Source organism: Tachypleus tridentatus, chromosome 3 (genome assembly GCF_004210375.1).
Source record: "Tachypleus tridentatus isolate NWPU-2018 chromosome 3, ASM421037v1, whole genome shotgun sequence".
NCBI lineage: Eukaryota > Metazoa > Arthropoda > Merostomata > Xiphosura > Limulidae > Tachypleus > Tachypleus tridentatus.
In genome coordinates this window covers 24,680,201-24,699,875 of record NC_134827.1, presented here as the reverse complement: position 1 = coordinate 24,699,875, position 19,675 = coordinate 24,680,201, and the positions used below count along the sequence as shown (strand labels likewise).

Below are 19,675 nucleotides of genomic sequence, written 5' to 3'. Positions count from 1 at the left end.
CACTTACAACGTTAGAAACCGGGTATCGATACCCGTGGTGGGCAGAGCACCGACAACCCATTGTGTAGCTCTGTGCTTAACTTCAAAACAAACCGCTTAGACACAGTACTTTATGGATATTAGTATATTTGATTTTTTTTAACCTTTAAATACTCTTAATTACCTTTACAAGCTATTAATAACTTTAAATTCGTTCACTTTTTTACTTTAGAATGTGTGTTCTTTGTATGTTATTTATATTTAGTATGTTTAAAATCTCGTTATTGTTTATTAACTATCTGCTGTTAGCTGGTGGAAAACATCAATAAGTTGAAAGGGAAAATTTTTTATCTTCATTATTATAAGGTTTATAGATAAGAAAAAAAAAGATATGTCATGTGATATCGGTTTTGCTATATATATATTTATACATATATACGTGTGTGGGTCAGTATATATATATATATATATCATATATTCTTTTGAGGCAGTATCCAATAAAAATGATTCCTTCTTTTATCACCGTCACTGTTTTGAGAAAACGTATTATTATCTTCCCAGTAATCACGTCACCCTGCAGCAAACGCAGGGGTCCTGTGGAGCTCGTGCATTCTACCTAGTTTATATCTCTTGTTCACTTCTCCTTTTCTATCCCTAAAAAAAAAACAACAAAGAGCGAAAAAACATTAAAGAAAAATGTTATAGTTGATTTGAAAGCCGCATTAATTGCAAATTTCGTCACTTAAAAATATCGTGCTGTTCGATTTTAGAATTCCACTAAATCAAAGGTTTCACTTTTTGTTTAATCGAATGACGTCACATACGACTTCACACTAACAAGGCCCGCCTTCTTAACTATGTTGGTAACTCATTTGTTTGAAGTAACTTTTTGTTGATAATGGACGCTTTTCTTTCATGATCCTGGTATGGCCGGGTGGTTAAGGCATTGGAGTCGTAATCTGAGAGTCGCGGGTTCGAATCCCCGTCATACCAAACATGCTCACCCTTTTAGCCGTGGGGGTGTTATAATGTGATGGTAAATCCCACTATTCGTTAGTAAACGAGTAGCCCAAGAGTTGGCGTTTGGTGGTGTTGCCTTTCTTCTTGTCTTGCACTGCTAAATGAGGGACGGCTAGCGCAGATAGCCCTCGAGTAGCTTTGCGCGAAATTCAAAACCAACTTTTCCTTTTATGAATTATGTGTGTGTGTGTGTCTATTTCAGATACAAGAGATTTCATTGAAAAAAAAACGAAGTTTTTTGTTTTTCGTTTCATTCCCTAACCTGAATTTTGCACATCGGTTTTTAAAACGATATTAAATGTGTAATTTATTTGTGTAAGACTACTTCAGTGGAATAACTTTTTAAATTAGGAACTAAGACGTTTTGTAAATATTATATTAATAAAACAAACACTACAAAGGTCACCTTCTGAACTTACTAATTCTGAATAAATTAAACTGTTTACTTTAAACAATTGTGATACCAGTTATGTTTTTACACTTTTCTAGGATGGAAAGTAATATGCTTATTTAAAATTTATTTACAAGCATATAAAATTTGTTACAAACCCTATATAAAGGCTTCACCTTAATTATATCGCTTTAAGGTGATACCTGACTTTGCCCAGTGACTCAGCGGTAAGGCTGAAGACTTACAATTCTATTAACCGAGTTTCGATACCCTAGTTGGGAACAGTACTTATGTAGCTTTCTGCTTATCAGCAAACAAAAAAATTCAACAGTGGTAGGAACAACGTATATCACTGCAAATATCATTCTGAGTCAGCCAGTTTATCAGTTACTGAATGCACTGTTAAACTGAAAAATGACGCCTGTGTGCATGTATATATATATATCTACAAGTAAGGTTCTGGAGAACTGGAACTGTGTGTATGTGTATATACATCTACAGGTAAGGCCCTGAAAAGCTGTAACTGTGTGTATGTGTATATATAACTACAGGTAAGGTTCTGAAGAGCTGCAACTGTATGTATGTGTATATATAACTACAGGTAAGGTTCTGAAGAGCTGCAACTGTATGTATGTGTATATATAACTACAGGTAAGGTTCTGAAGAGCTGCAACTGTATGTATGTGTATATATAACTACAGGTAAGGTTCTGAAGAGCTGCAACTGTATGTATGTGTATATATAACTACAGGTAAGGTTCTGAAGAGCTGCAACTGTATGTATGTGTATATATAACTACAGGTAAGGTTCTGAAGAGCTGCAACTGTATGTATGTGTATATATAACTACAGGTAAGGTTCTGAAGAGCTGCAACTGTATGTATGTGTATATATAACTACAGGTAAGGTTCTGAAGAGCTGCAACTGTATGTATGTGTATATATAACTACAGGTAAGGTTCTGAAGAGCTGCAACTGTATGTATGTGTATATATAACTACAGGTAAGGTTCTGAAGAGCTGCAACTGTATGTATGTGTATATATAACTACAGGTAAGGTTCTGAAGAGCTGCAACTGTATGTATGTGTATATATAACTACAGGTAAGGTTCTTGTTTAACTTTCTCAGGCTGGTGTGATAAACTTCAAACTGCAAGAGAGAAAGATAATCAAACAGATTATGACACATAATGGATTATATACATATATAATAATATAAGGAATGCTAAATACCCCTGAGTGATTAACAAGCACTTAAAGTAGTTATTACATACCTTTATAATAATAGTCTTTGATTAGGTATCACACTTTGGATTCATAACACAATTTATGATTAAAAACATTTAAACACTGTATTTTTGTACATTTTTTTCAGTCAGAAACTGAAGTATACTAAATCACTTTAACGTAGTTTTTGACATATATGGGTGCATTATTGAAATGGATAAATTAAAAAAAAATTCCTTGCCAAATTATATATTACAGTTATTCTTTAAGAGATGGAGCTGTGATTGATAGGAAACGTTTTGTTTTCCAGGCGTTAATGGTCTATGTTAGAAGCGATTTCATTGGTGCAACATAACGAAAAAAACGTTTCTACATGTTCTCTTGATAATGTTATCCGTAGTATAATTATATATCATTTGTTGATGGCCTGACATGGCCGGATAATGAAAGTGCTAAGGTCCCAATCTTCGGTTCGCGAGTTCGAATCCCCGTCCTACCAAACATGCTTCGCTCTTTCAGCTGTGGGAGCGTTATAATATGACGATCAATTTCACTACTCGTTGGTTAAAGAGTAGCCCAAGAGTTGGCGATGGGTGGTGATGACTATTCCTCTGCCCTCTGGTCTTTCATTACCTTATTAATTTATAGTTACCCATCACTTAAGGCCCGGCATGGCCAAGTGGATAAGGCACTCGACTCGTAATCTGAGGGTCACGGGTTCGAATCCCCTTCCCACCAAACATGCTCGCCCTTTCAGCCATGGGGGTCTTATAACGTGATGGTCAATCCCATTATTTGTGGTTAAAAGAATAGCTCAGGGTTAATGGTGGGTAGTGATGACTAGCTGCTTTCCCTCTAGTCTTACACTGGTAAATTAGGGATGCCTAGTACAGATAACCCTAGTGTAGCTTTGTAAAAAATTTAAAATAATTCAATTATACGTTTACCGTTTGAATCGAAATGTTTGATATTTATGTAAACATCTTTAAGCGTTCGTTACCTCAAAGGGTGAGTTGATATTTTGGGTATGTTAGGCAATTGCCGAATGTAAATACATTACGTCTGAATAAAAAATTGTATACGTTTTAACATGCTTTATTAGCTGACTGTGTTTCGACTAGATGATGACGTAAAGATCCCGGATTGGCTAACTCCATGTTGAATCTGTAAATATGCTCAATACTAAGCGTCTATTATTAAATGTTTGTTTGTTTGTTTTTCGCACAAAGTTACTCTGGGGAGCTATCTGTGCTAGCCGTCCCTAATTTAGCAGTGTAAGACAAGAGGGAAGGCAGCAAGTCATCACCACCCACCGCCAAGGTGGGTTAAGGCGTGTGATTCGTAATCTGAGGATCGCGGGTTCGCATCCCCGTCGCGCCACATATGGTCGCCCTTTCAGCCGTGGGGGCGTTATAAAGTTCGGCCAATCCCACTATTCGTTGGTAAAGGAGTAGCCCAAGAGTTGGCTGTGGGTGGTGATGACTAGCTGCCTTCCCCCTAATCTTACACTGCTAAATTAGGAACGGCTACTGCAGATAGCCCTCGAGTAGCTTTGCGCGAAATTCAAAATAAAACAAATGAATCTTCCTCTTATGTTACTGCTAATTTCGTAAGGTTTTGAAGGGAAATTGTCATTAGATTGTAAGGATTTAAACGGAAGTTGCCATTAAATTGTAAGGATTTAAACGGAAGTTGTCATTAGATTGTGAGGTTTTGAACGGAAGTTGTCATTGTAAGGTTTTGAACGAAAGGTGTAATTAGGTATATAGAACGTAACAAACAATATTCTAGTGTATAAAAAAGGAACCACTAGTATGTAGGTGGAGCTTCAGCTTGATCGTATCCCTTGTTCTTGTTTTTAGTTTGTTTGTTTGTTTTTGAATTTTGCACAAAGCTACTCGAGGGCTATCTGTGCTAGCCGTCCATAATTTAGCAGTGTAAGACTAGAGGGAAGGCAGCTAGTCATCACCACCCACCGCCAACTCTTGGACTACTCTTTTACCAACGAATAGTGGGATTGACCGTCACATTATAACGCCCCCACGGCTGAAAGGGCGAGCATGTTTAACGCGACGGGGATGCGAACCCGCGATCCTCAGATTACGAGTCGCACGCCTTAACCCACCTGGCCATGCTGGGCCCTTGTTTTTAGTAAAATATGTTCTGTACCCGATTAATATGATCAATGTTTTATTTAGTATAATAATGATGCAGGAAAATTATTTAATTTGCATTTAAAGTGCCTTGTTAGCGTAAACATTCTTTTTCTTCGGAATACTTATGCGCAGAGTGGAATATACATACAATACGGAAACTTCCTTCTTGAGAATAAAAATATTTTAAACCAAAAGCTTATTTACTTTTCAAAATAATATAGCTCTCACTTTATGTATTTAGAATAACAGTGGATGTTTGTATCAGTTATTCTGAACGTTTTTATAAAAATCCCGAATATTTTTAATGTATAGTACAAAATGTAGGGGTATTAAAATGTATGATATAAGAAAAAACAAATACCAAAGCAGGTGCTTAGCGCACTCGATTCTCAAGCCGAGGATGGCGGGTTCGAATCCCCGTCACATCAAACCTGCTCGCTCTTTCAACTGTGAGAGCGCTGTATTGTAACGGTCAATCCCATTATTCGTTGGTAAAAGAGTAGCCTAAGACAGGGGTTCCCAAACTTTTTAGACCTGCGGAGCTTCACATCAGAAAGAAAAAAACATTCCGCAGTCCTACTAAAAAATACATTAAAAATAGAAACAATCTGTCGCTAACACTAGATAAAGTTTACTTCAAGCTTTTGGAATAGATATTTATTAAGAATATCAATATTTAAATAAAAAAATTACTTCTACTTATTTGTTTAAAATTTTCTGCTTCCAAAATGTATTACAGTAAAAATACAGAATACTTATTTATTTATTAGTGTCTCGGATGGGCTTGCTTTTGTTCATAAAGTAGTTAAATATTTGGAGTTATTGATTGTTACCTGTAAGCGCGAATAATCTTCAATATTTAACCTTTTTCTAAATTTGGTCTTTGTATCTGTATACAGTGAAAATATTTTATCACAAAGATATTTTTTTTGGAAAACGCATCAAGATTTTCAAACCTCTTTTACTGATTTCAGGGTATTCCATGGCCATTTGAATACAAAACTGTGTAATTTCTTCCTGCTGAAATTTTGTTTTTAAGGTGTAATCAGTTGAAGTTTCTGTAAGCTGTTCTTTCTCTTTCAAAGGCAAATCGTTGATATTTGTAGAGTCAACAAAGGGATTTTGAATCCATAGTAATTTTTCTGAATGAGGAGGGAAGTACTCCTCAATAGTTGTATACAAGTCAGATATGTGCTGCAAGACTGAAACTTTTACATCTTTACTTAAGGAAATTTGATTCATAAGTAAAAAAAACACAAAAAAACACCGAGATTTTGGAAGCAGTCAAGTTCTTCCATAAGTATTCATTCACCACGAAATTTTAGCTTACGTTAAAGTGCTTCTATTTTAAACTGATCTTTGAAGTATGCTACCCTGGTACCCTGCACTTCAGTTAGGTCGGTAAATACGTCCGAAATGTAAGCCACCTTTTGTATCCAGCATTTGTCCCTTAATTTGTATGCAAGCTCAGAATGGAATTCACATAAAAAGAAACCTATCTCCTCACGCAATTCGTAAAACCAAGCAAGCACTTTTCCTTGAGAAAGCCATCGGACTTCAGTATGAAGCAGCAAATGTTTATGCAAACCTCCCATATCTTCACAGAGTAAACTAAAGATCCTCGCATTGAGTGGTCTTGATTTTATAAAATTAACTATTTTTATGACATCAACCAATATCTCTTTTAAATCTTCTGGCATTCGTTTCATTGCAAGTGCATAACGATGAAGACAACAGTGGATATTCTCGATGTCCGGATTTTACGTGCCACTGCACCTGAAAATCTTCCAATCATAGCTGCAGCCCCATCAGTGCAAAGCTTCCATTGGATATCATGTTCTTCCATAAATAAATCGATCAGTTTAAATATTTCTTTGCCTGTTGTTTGAGTAGGCAAAGATTTGCATATTAGAATGCCTTCTTCAAAACCAGCTTAGTGAATGTAGCGAACAAACACAAGCAACATCCCATAACCTGCTACATCTATTGATTCATCCATCTGAAGCGAAAAGGTTGGACTTGCTTTTACTCGTCTTATTAACTCCGTTAAGCAATTTACTGGCATATCCTTGATTATTCTAGAAATCGAGTTGTCAAAAAGGGACACAGAATTAATGTTTTTAAGAAACTTTTCATCAGTCGTGCACTCTACCAAATCTTTTGCGCATGGTTTCATCAAATATTCTGCAATTGTATGAGCTTCACCTGTTTTTGCAATACGGTAACTAACACAATATGAAACAATAAGAGCACCTTTGTTGTCGTGATGGAGAAACGAACAAAATGTAGCTTTCCTTGCATTTAATTGCGAACACTTTCTTTTGAAATACTCGGAAGTTGGATTTTTTAATTGGGAGTGTTTGGTTTTTAGATGCCGTCTTAATCTTGCTGGATGCAAACTACTGTTACTCAACACTGTTCTACATTCAACACACAACCCACAAGGTACATCTTCATTACCTGTCCATGTAAAACCATATCAAATAAAACTTTCATTATACTTTCTTTTCTTTCTTGTTTCAATACTTCTTGCGTCATCCTGCGTTGAAGTGCTGCAGACGACGATAACGACGATGAATTCGTATTAGGCCTAGCTAGGCCTAGGAAGATTTTTACTCGCATCAGATTTGTTACTGATATTTAGCCACTTATCCATTGTAAGGGTGACAACTAATTATAAATCTGTCTAAAAATGTGCTTTTATATCTTTGGCACTTCAAAAGTATTTTCGCGAACACAAAATAACTTCTTAATGAAAACTCGTTCAAGCACTTGGGTTTTATCATCATACAATGACATGCTGACCTGAGATCACTGTTGCCATAACGAAAACATAAATGGAGATTTGTGGAAGAAGGCTAGGCTGCTAGAATAATATATTTTTCCAAAGGAAAAGGGTAACCTATTATTTTTTGAAACCTGAATTTAACACGACAGTGTGTTTACTTTGAAAGGCGCAGCTTTCTGAAGTAAGGGGACATTTGTCAATTACAAACGGAAATTTTTACGATTTGAGTGTTTAGTCGTACAAAAGAACATGAAACGTTAAGACAGAAAACTGTATTTAATAGCTGATTGTGTACTGACTGTGCATGTCGCTCTTCAAACTTACCATGTGTTGATAGTGTGACTGTCGCTGTAAAAGGTCAACATGTATTGACAGTATGTTTATCGCCGTTGAAGTTCAGCATGTTTTGACAGTGTGTTTATCGCTGTTAAAGTTCAGTATGTTTTGCATCTCCACGAGAGATGAGCAGTCGTTCAAATTTGTTTGAGTTAACATATTTACATATTTTTCGTTTCTTCTTCCAGAGGCCTGGCATGGCCAAGCGCGTAAGGCGTTTGACTCGTAATCTCAGGGTTGCGGGTTCGAATCCCGGTCGCACCAAACATGCTCGCCCTTTCAGCCGTGGGGGCGTTATAACGTGATGGTCAATCCCACTATTCGTTGGTAAAATAGTAGCCCAAGAGTTGGCGGTGGGTGGTGATGACTAGCTGCCTTCCCTCTTGTCTTACATTGCTAAATTAGGGACAGCTAGCACAGATAGCCCTCGAGTAGCTTTGTGCGAAATTCCAAAAAACAAACAAACAATTCTTCTTCCAGTTGAAAGCTTGGCCTTGTTGCAAACAACAAGAAGACGTTAAGTGTATGCATTCCTTGTTTAATGTTATTTAAACTCCAGTGTTTTTCTATATTTGTAAACGTCTCTTTTACAGACGTAAAATTTTAGGTGCTTACAATCGTAAAATAAAATTTATTTTGCATAAAAGCTAGTCGAGACCTACATTCTGTTTAAAGTTTACGGAATAGTGAAACGGATGAAAAAGAAAGCGTATCTATCTATCGCAATTTTGTTTATACCGCTTCTATTAAATATTATGAATTGTTTAACAACGTAAGATAATTAATCGCATTGTGTCACGTTTGAATGAAACGATTGTTCTCACTCAGTAGGAAGACATGACTGTTGCCATAGGAACGATATCACCAGTATTACACGAAAGTAACACCATTAAGTTTACAGACACTGATTATTATACATTTGTTAAGTACTACTATATCGGTATCACGATTGAAGTAAGTTATGACAAGAATATTCATAACCGGTCTAGTCATGTTTGTTTCCGTTAGTGTTGTACAAAAAGAGTAATTTGTTTGTTTAATGTTAAGCACCATGACACACAAGACGCTATCCTTGCCTACCACCAGTATTGAAATACAGTTTCCAGCATTATAAGCTTTCAAACATACCATCGAGCTATTGGATGGTGGGTAACAATAAGTAAAATTATCTTGGTCTGACACCACAAAATGTGTTATATTCCGTAATAGGAGACAAACTGTGATTATTCATTATTTAAAAAAAAATTTCTTGGGTTAAAAGTTTTCATTAATTTCGTACAAGCATCTGAACAAACGCACTGATTTGTGCTGGGGACGTGAAGTCACACTGAGTCCAAATACAATAACTGAAGTCTAGAATGTTTTATAGATGTTTTGAATAAAGACGGGGCCCGGCATGGTCAAGCGTGTTGGTGTTCGATTCATAATCCGAAGGTTGCTGGTTCGAATCCCAGTCGTACCAAATACGCTCGCTCTTTCAGCCGTGGGGGCGTTATAATGTTACGGTCAATCCCACTATTCGTTGGTAAAAGAGTAGCCTAAGAGTTGGCGGTGGGTGGTGATGACTAGCTGCGTTCCCTCTAGTCTTACACTGCTAAATTAGGGACGGCTCGTGCAGATGGCCGTCGAGTAGCTTTGCGCGAAATTCCAGAAACAAAACAAACGAATAAAAACAGTTGATAATAATATCCGATCTTGAATACTGCATGTCGCAGGTTATAAACGTGTGAATGATTTGATTATTCATAACCCGAGATAAGAATTATATGTATGAAATCCTTAAAGAATTTGCGAATCATTTTTAATACTTAAGGTTTATTATAACATGCTGTCATTTTTTAAAACATATCCTAAAAGTCAAAAGTTTGTGACAATTCCGTTGAGAGATTGCACTTCTACTTGGATGGTTTTGTCTTTGAATTTCGCGCAAAGCTATACGAATGTTATCTGCGCTACCCGTCCTTAATTTAGCAGTGTAAGACTAGAGGGAAGGCAACTAGTCATCACAACCCACCGTCAATTCTTGGGCTACTCTTTTACCAACGAATAGTGGGATTGACCTTCACTTTATAACGTTCCCACGGCTGAGAGGGCGAGCATGTTTGGTGTGACAGGGATTCGAACCCGCGACCCTCATTTTACGAGTCGAACGCCTTAACCCACATGGCTATGCCGGGTCATATTTTACTTCGACCGACTGTTAATAATTTAGCAAGTCACATGATCTGAACACATACAAGGAGTCATATTCAAGAACTTCAATTGTCATCCTGTACTGAGTTAAGCTGGAATTTAGAAGAAAAAAACTAGAGAATGTACATCGTAATAAACTTGACATTGAACCTTATCAATATGACCATCTAGTAGGGGTTTCTACTCAAGATTTACAAATTTTATTTGGTAACAATTACTGGTAACCACGCTACTCATTTTATCATAATTTGATTGTGTAGACCATTTTACACTGGCTTTCTCTCGTAATGACGTACATAACTTACCGTAGCTGTCCGGGTTTACAACAACAAAAACGTTTCGCGGGTTTCAATCCAATAGAAACAACATAATACTTGCTAGCATGATTTCCACTGACTAGAAAAAATCCTAGTAATTGATAGCGGGATTTCAATGAACAGAAGAAATTTACCACAGTAATTTTATTTACTCAAAAGGGGTCCATCACCGTCTGGAGGGGGACTATATGTTTAAACTACACGTATACAGTACTTTGTTGTGTGTCAGTTAGTCAGTGGACACAAAAATGATATCATATAAAGGACGCGTAACAATGCAATTTGTACTGTCTTGACGTCAGTAAAACGTGCGCATACCATGAATTACAAGAAGAATAAAAACTTTGTAGGCTACAACACAGCGTGACATATGCACTTCGAAGGAAGAAAACAAAATGTTTGTTATTCATAATTTTGACATGATATACTTTTAACACAAAACACTTTCAGGGATCATGTGTAAATGCATCTAGTACTTGATAGCGGGTTCCATTGAGTAGAAGCAATAAAATATTTGATAGAGGGTTCCTTTGAAAAGAAGCAACTAATTATTTGAAAGAATTTGAATTATTTAATGGAAGGGGTTTCCATTGAGTGTAAGCAATCAAATATTTGATAGCGGATTTTTATTGAGTGGAAGCAACAAATATTTGATGGCAGGCTCATTTCATTGAGTAGAAGCAACCAAGTATTTCAGAACAGGATTCCATTGCGTGGAAGCAACCAAATATTTGAAAGTGGGGTTCCATTAATTATAAGCAACCAAATATTTGAAAGTGGGGTTCCATTAATTATAAGCAATCAAATATTTGAAAGTGGGGTTCCATTAATTATAAGCAACCAAGTATTTGAAAGTGGGGTTCCATTAATTATAAGCAACCAAATAGTCGATAGTGGGTTCCATTGACTAGAAGCAACCAAATATTTGAAAGTGGGGTTTCATTAATTATAAGCAACCAGATAGCTGATAGTGGGTTCCATTGACTAGAAACAACCAAATATTTAATAACGGGTTCCATTGAGTAGAAGCAACCAAATGTTTGATAGCGCGTTCCATTGAATATAAGCAACCAAATATTTATAGCGGGGTTCCATTGAACAAAGGGAAACTGATACTAGACAGCGTGGTTTCCTGAATTAGAAGCAGAATCATTCTTGATTTTTGTTATTAATTTTACTATTTTGACCACAAAAACTATCTGAATTATTTTCATTTTGATCACAAAAGGTACCAGAACGATTTGTATTTAGCTGTTAGACTTATTCTTATTTTGATCACAAAAGGTACTAGAAAGATTTGTATTTAGCTGTTAGACTTATTCTTATTTTGATCACAAAAGGTACTAGAACGATTTGTATTTAGCTGTTAGACTTATTCTTATTTTGATCACAACAACTGTTAAAATGATTGGCATTTAAACCTAATATTAAACGTAGTCGCAGCTCAGAAAAACCTAAGAAAAATGAAATCGATTAGTCTGTATGCACGTAGAATTAAATGCCCACGTGCAATTGGAGGTCCCAATTTTAAACCATTTTTCTGTTTTACTTTCACGTTCGAATGAAAACTAGAGTACATATAAAAATGTTAATAATATAATGTGGTACAATGCTCTTTTAAACTCAAGTACACTGATTTAGACAGACCAAAATATTTGAAAATAAGTGAACGTTTGTGCGGGATTTCTCTTCGACCTCGATATACAGAAATGTATGATTGTTACTTCCTTTTCTTGATAATACAAACAGGCCCAGCATGACCAGGTGGTTAAAGCACTTATAATTATAAGGCGACTTATAATTCGAGGGTCGTGGGTTCGAATCCCCGTCACACCAAACATGCTCGCCCTTTCAGTCGTGGTGGCGTTATAATGTGACGGTCAATCCCACTATTCGTTGGAAAGAGAGCAGCCCAAGAGTTGGCGGTGGGTGGTGATAACTAGCTGCCTTCCCCCTAGTCTTACACTGCTAAATTAGGGACGGCTAGCGTCGATAGCCCTCGCGTAGCTTTGTGCAAAATTCAAAACAAACCAAATACAAACACAAGTAAATGGGGCTTTATTTAAAATTTGTAAAAAAAAATAAACAAGTAAATTTTACACGCTGTAACAGAAAGTAAACCTTTTATTACAGAAATTGGGATTTCGCTTAAGTACATTTAATTTTTGTGTGTGAATTCAGCGTTTTACAAGATCAAAACACCGTATGATGTACGACGTTGTCTGGATATGTTTTATGTTGTGTACTTTAACCCAGCAGTTGGATCAGTTTATATTCTTTTTCTGCTGTCAACCGCAAAGAGCTACACAATGGGCTATCTTTGCTCTGTCACCACCCACCTCTGCAGGTGTTAGAACCCGATTCTATTCTTACAAGCTTAATAATTACCGTTGAGCCACCATGAATCTTTTCTAGGTAAGGTATTTACATTAGGTAGGTTATTAAACCAATCTTTTATACGCAACTTGTTATTTTAATTCTAATAGTTTCTACTGGTTCTCTTAACCGTATGACGACTGTAAGTAACAAGAAACACTTGTTAAACATTCAGATTTTTATTTTAAATATACTAATACCAATAGTAAAAAAAATACTAAATTATTTGAACGTTTCTAAATAACTATGAGACGATAATTTATTCGAATGGGGATTGGGTCTCTTAAAAATGATAATGAGGAACTGATCTCGAAAGGTGATAATTAGATAGTAAACTTAATGAATTATATAGTTATTCAGTTTTTACGAAGGAAGACACAAGTATTGTGCCCTAAACAGAGCCTTTAATGTATGGGGTAAATATTAAAGAACTATCCTGAAGTATGAAATGTATTGTTACTGTAGCTTGTATTATTTTACAGGTGATTGAGTAGTGGAAGGGTATTAGAAGACTGGAAGTTGACTAATGCCAGTCCAATATTTAAAGGAAGTGATGAACATTGTCCAGACAATTATAGGCCAGTTAGTTTTACATCAGTAGTTGAAATGTTTGAGAGTGTAATTAGAAATGCATTACAGAGTCACTTAAATTAGTTTGATAAAGTGTCAAAGAGTCAACATGGTTTCACCAAGGGAAAGTCTTGTTTAATAAATCTTCTGGCATCCTGTGATAACGGTACTGCAAGAACTGATGAAGGAAATATTGTGGATCTTGGTTTACGTTGATTTTCAGAAAGTGTTTGATAAGCAGGGAGTGTTAATAAATGGAATTAGGTCTGATTGGATCACAGTTACAAGCGATATGCAGCAGGATCTTTGGTCCTTTTCTGTTTGTAATTTATGTTTATGATATTGACACCTCATTGGAACGACTAACAGGATTTTGAAGTGTTTAACTTACACTCAGAATTTTGGGGTGGTTAGTTGTGTCATAGATGCTGCAGTCTTAAAGGGAGATTTAGATCAGTTGATGCATTTGGTCAGTATGTGGCAGATGATGTTTAATTATTCAAAATGTAAGGTGATACGTGTCGGTTTTCACAATTCAAATTATTATTATAATTTAAACGGGAATACGTTAAATGCTGGTTTTGAAGAAAACAATATTGGTATTGTGATCGAAATACCACTTAAGTCATCTAAACAATATATTGTAATTAGCATTATGACTAATAGAATTTTTGGTAGCATGTATGTAAATGCTGAATACAGGACAATCACTTGTAAAGCCTCATTTAGAGGACCGTGTAGAATTTTGTGTTCTCGTCCTCAAGAAGGGCATTGAATTGTTGGAAAAGATTCAAGAGACGAGCCGCTAGGACACCTGGGATGGTGGAATTGTCCTGTGATGAGAAACTAAAATCTCTAAACTTGTTTTCTTTGGAGAACAGAGGGGCAGAGTTGATTTGATTGAGGTGTTCAAGGTTATCAAGTGAAATGATAATACAAATCCATCAAACACTTTCGTGTGAAAACAGTAAGACAAAGGGTCATAAAGTCAAATATTAGCAGTATAGGAGTCATCTGGTGTTTGATAGTTTGACTTTTCAGACAGGGTGGTTGGCTTTTGGAATGAGCCACCTTCAAGGGTAGAGGAGGCAGAAAATTTAACTGAGTTCAAGAAACATTGGATGAATATATGAATAGTAAGGGGTGTTTATATTTGGGAGCTGGAAGGGACATCCTTCAACAGTTAATAATCTTCTTTCTGTTCCTTCAGTTTTACTTGAAAAGAGATATAGCAAGGTTTTATTGCCTTTTGTTTTAGGTTGGCTAAATGTTTTATCAGTTAGGTGGAAGTGGAAGGTACATCTTGTCTTGTCTTCATATCCCATTCTTTTAGCATCATTCTTCTCTGACGTGATAGGCTATTGCAAAAAAGATTAGTGTGTGTTATTCTTCTGAGTTTTGAATTTTATTGAGTTTTCGTTATTGCTTCTTGAATGCATAAGAATTTGGATTCATAAAGTATATTGTAAAATATTTTCTTGCCCTCCGCTACGTTTAAGACGGTTTGATGTGTACTGACTGCAGTCGTATTATGTTATGTTTTTCTCAATACTTTTCTAACATTTTGCTATTTACATATATTGTGTACATTTTTACGGTAGTCTTTGACATAAGGGAATATGGCTGAATATTTGCCAGTTTATTTCTGCTTATTCTCAGTATTATACCAAACTTTTTTTTTTTCTGTTTTCGTGGCACCAATTATCAGTGATGGTTGTATTGCTGTATTTCTCTTCACACTTGTTAGAAACTATCGTATTTTGTACATTCCTGAAACTAGACAGTCCACGACATCTAGTTCTGTATTGTTGGCTAGTTTGGTTTATAGACACAGTACTTCTGGGTTTCTTGTACACACCTCTGGTATAGGAATTACGAGTGTTTATAATCATTGACGTCAAGGAATGACGGTTTAGTATCTTCTTTTATTTCCATTGTGAATTGAATTAGTGGATGTTGTCTGATCAGTTGGGCCTGGCATGGCCTAGCGCGTTAAGGCGTGCGCTTCGTAATCTGAGGGTCGCGGGATCGCGCCCGAGTCGCGCCAAACATGCTCGCCCTCCCAGCCGTGGGGGCGTTATAATCATACGGTCAATCCCACTATTCGTTGGTACAAGAGTAGCCCAAGAGTTGGCGGTGGGTGGTGATGACTAGCTGCCTTCCCTCTAGTCTTACACTGCTAAATTAGGGACGGCTAGCACAGATAGCCCTCGAGTAGCTTTGTGCGAAAAACAAAACAAACAAATTGTTCAGTTGATACATGAATTACTACCTTTAGTGTATGGTCATATTACGAGAGTATTGTCAGCATATCGAAACAAAGTCTTGAGACTTGAACCATTTGCTTTGAAGGACCTGGAATTTCTGAATTTTCCTTGTAGAAATTACTGGACATTAGTGGAAGAGATAAGCCCATCGCTAAACATTATTGTTATTAGTAATATTTGTATTCATGTTGTATCGATACAGAAGATGGCCTGATGGTTAAATGGTCGAATCGCAATTCTCAAGTCGCCAGATCGATTCCATTCACCAAACATGCTTATTTGGGACCTGATAAGGTGACGACAAATCCACTTGTCTTTGGTAAAGAATACGTGAATAAATGACGATGGGCACTGACGGCTGATTGTTGCCATATCTATGGTCAACAATTCAAAATTAGGGAGAACGACAGATAGTCTTAATAGAAACAATCAAACAAATATAAAGGAGGTTGTGACATCTATTCTACTGTTGCTGTTGGCGGTATTTATCCTCATTTAGGAAGTACGTGGTATTGATACAGACTTTATGAGTTATATTGACTTGTTGTTATTGTTGTTGCTGGCAGTATTGTTGTGTCAGTATAAAATTTTTTAGTTCTATTATCGTGGAGACTGTCGCTTATGTACGTCCCTTGAAAGTTCTTATACTGTTCAGGCTGTTAACAGTTTATGTAATTGGTCAGTTAGTGAGTAAATTGAGTATGTCGAAGGTGACCATTGTTTTTTTGTGTTGACTATGTGGTTGCCTTGGTGAACTCTAAATTGGACTGAATTTTTAACTATCGGGATATTTTACTTGTTAATGGTAATGTTGTATGAAAGAGATGGTATAATGTATCTGACCAGTTAACTATAGAGTATTCTTTGTCCGTTTCTACATGTTATTGTCTCTAAGTCCCTGAGGAGACAAGTTGTTCGTTAGTACTGTTTTTTATGTGATGTTGTACTATATCATCGATATATATTAACAGTGTAACTTAAAAATGCTATTAGAAAATTGCGAGTTTTCTCGTAACTTCTTGTTATACTCTGACGGATTCAGTATTATATATTTATTTTAACACCGAAGTTTTTTCAGTTAAATGTATATTTAGAACTGCACGTGACTTATACTGTTAATTGTGTATTGCGAAATTCTAGTCTATTCACTAAATTTAGAAATTCTCGAGTGTAAGCATCAACAATGCATGTTTCACGGAAGAACTAGCGCATTGTTGGGACAAATTAAATTTCTAGAGCCTCATACACCGATATGCTAAGGGACAGTATATATTGTTGGTTTGCTACAGCTGGTACACTATAAAACTCAGAAGCTGTAACCGTGATTAACGCTTACTAATCGGGAATTTCAGATATTTGACCAGGATTATTAGTGAAGTTCTAACATTACAAACTGTTGAACTTCAGTGGATTAACATTAGACGAAGATATTATATAACTTCAGTGGATTAACATTAGACGAAGATATTATATAACTTCGGCGATCAAAAACTCATGTGTGATCAGCAAAGAGTTATCTAGCTCCCCGTTATGTATTGTACTTATATCAACTCAGAATTAATTTGCTCGTCGTGAACCTTCGATACGATATCATTTAAGTTTCAGATCGGATAGAAGACTCAATATATTTGTATCAAGAAAGAAAACAGCGTATATCAGTATTATTGACAAACATCAAATATTAGATACATCTCGACATTTAATTAGCTTCTATATTAAAATTAAAATTTAACTCAGTTTCAGGTTATTTCAAATTGTGATTCATAACATGATAAACTGGAGGTTCGTCCGAGATAAATTACAAAGACATTGACTGTATTATCTACATAAAATGTACGTATTTTAACAGTACTAACACCAGGTAGCGTGTTTTTCTTTACCTCAACCATAATATTCATTTTCTGGTCAGAATATAATCTAGATTTTATTAATCACGCGTCTCGTCATGTTTCTTTTTGTCTTTGCTTTAAACCCAAAACTGTACAATGAGCTATCTTTGCAGTGCTCATTGCAAGAATCAAATCCGAATTTTAGCGTTATAAGCCTTCGAGCTTAACGTTGAGCCAATGGGGCGTTCTGTTATCTTTAGAAATAACAGTTGGTTAAAAAAATATATAACATTATTTTTTGCACTTGGTGTAAAATTACTGAAGACATTTACCTTTAAAGGGATGACAAACCAACTAAACTTTTAAGTATCAAAACAATGAATATGTCATTAAGGTGGAGAAATACCATGAGAGTCGATTGATTTCCATTGTTTGAAATAACAAGAGACAAGAGTTATTTACATTGACGAAACTTGATCGTACGGATGGTTAGCTATATTCTGCGAATGCTTAGTATGCTATTTTTGGCCTTATTTTTCATCGATCGCTAGCAAAAACTTTATGCATGTATCTATTTTTCATGATAAGTAATTGTACTTTTTTGCTAAAGGGCATTTCAGGAGTGACAATTTTCTACATTGTATGGAAGAATGTAAATAATGGTTTCTTTCCGACCGAAAAATTAATCCCAAGACTATTAAAAATTTATTCGCCTTATTTCAAAGAAATTGAAGTGGAAAAGAAACCCAAGACCTCTTACTAGATAGAGAGAAACCATAGGAAAAACTGAAATGTTCATGATAGATAGGTAAAAGGAGATAAAAGTACGGTTCTTGTAACACTGGACCACACAAAGCTTTATCTTAGTAACATGATTATCTGAGATAAAAGTACAGTTCTTGTAACACTGGACCACACAAAGCTTTATCTTAGTAACATGATTATCTGAGATAAAAGTACAGTTCTTGTAACACTGGACCACACATTCTTAGTAACATGATTATCTGGATAAAAGTACAGTTCTTGTAACACACCACACAAAGCTTTATCTTAGTAACATGATTATCTGAGATAAAAGTACAGTTCTTGTAACACTGGACCACACAAAGCTTTATCTTAGTAACATGATTATCTGAGATAAAAGTACAGTTCTTGTAACACTGGACCACACAAAGCTTTATCTTAGTAACATGATTATTTGAGATTAAAGTACAGTTATTGTAACACTGGAGGACACAAAGCTTTATCTTAGTAACATGATTATCATGGACACGTAACTCCAAGAAGAAATTGACAGTTCTGTCATTGATTCCTTTTTAAATTATTTCTTTATCAATTAACTTCCCTTACAGCTAGTATATTAAAAAGAAGTTATACGATAGTTGTTTTCAGCATTTTGTCAGCAAATAGCACAATAAATATTGTAAACTATATAGGTGGATATTGTTTTTTTTCTCTTCGTTCGTTTGTTCCAGAAATTTACGCAAGGGTTATGTTTGTGTAGCCGTTCATTATCTTGAACTCATAAACTAGAAGAAGAGACGATAAGCTGCAGGAACTGCCGGGATAGGACACTGGGATAGTGGAAGATGGCGGTTGTTTTTATATAGAACCTACGATTCTAAAGTGGATAGCGTCATTTCTTTGCAGCGGGTGCGCAAAACGTTGAACCTAAGAGCAGAAAACGCCAGAGACTGAACGACTTTATTTTGATAAGTAAGTATCCAACATTTTTTACTATTTATTTATGATAAAAATTACTGTAATATTTTTTTCTAAAGTAATTAGGTATTGAATTCTCTACTCAAAAATGTATATTTATTTAGTGTTGTGAATTTTACAAAAGCATTCTTCAGCTATCATACTGACACCTGTTGGTAAAAAGTAAGATAGATTAAAGTAGCATGTCTGCAATGAAAACCTGTCAGTAGCGATATACTTTCTAAGATAGCGCGTTAAGCATGCTAATGAACTGAAGCAAGAAGCATATGGTGACACATAAACACTAATAATAAAATTACTATACCAGTTTTTACACTAAGAGTGCGAAAAATTGAAGCAAAAAGAAAGAATAAGGTGGATACGTATGGTGTTGTGTGGTAGTATTACTGTATCAGCCTGTACGATAAAAGTGCTGGTGAAATTACGCAAGAATAATGTGGTGGTCACAGGAGGCTACTGTATTAGCTTGTATTCTAAGAACTGCTAATGAACCGGAACAAATTTCT

At 35.7% G+C, this 19,675-nt stretch overlaps 1 protein-coding gene across 1 annotated transcript in view; it reads left to right on the top strand.

Moving 5' to 3' along the window:
- Window positions 1-19,675, top strand: part of LOC143247943 (coiled-coil domain-containing protein CG32809-like) — a 472,276-nt gene that overhangs the window by 35,556 nt on the left and 417,045 nt on the right. The window contains exon 2 of the mRNA XM_076496493.1: window positions 18,923-19,163. The gene's annotated coding sequence lies outside the window, so the exon portion shown is untranslated. The remainder of the gene's footprint in view (window positions 1-18,922; window positions 19,164-19,675) is intronic.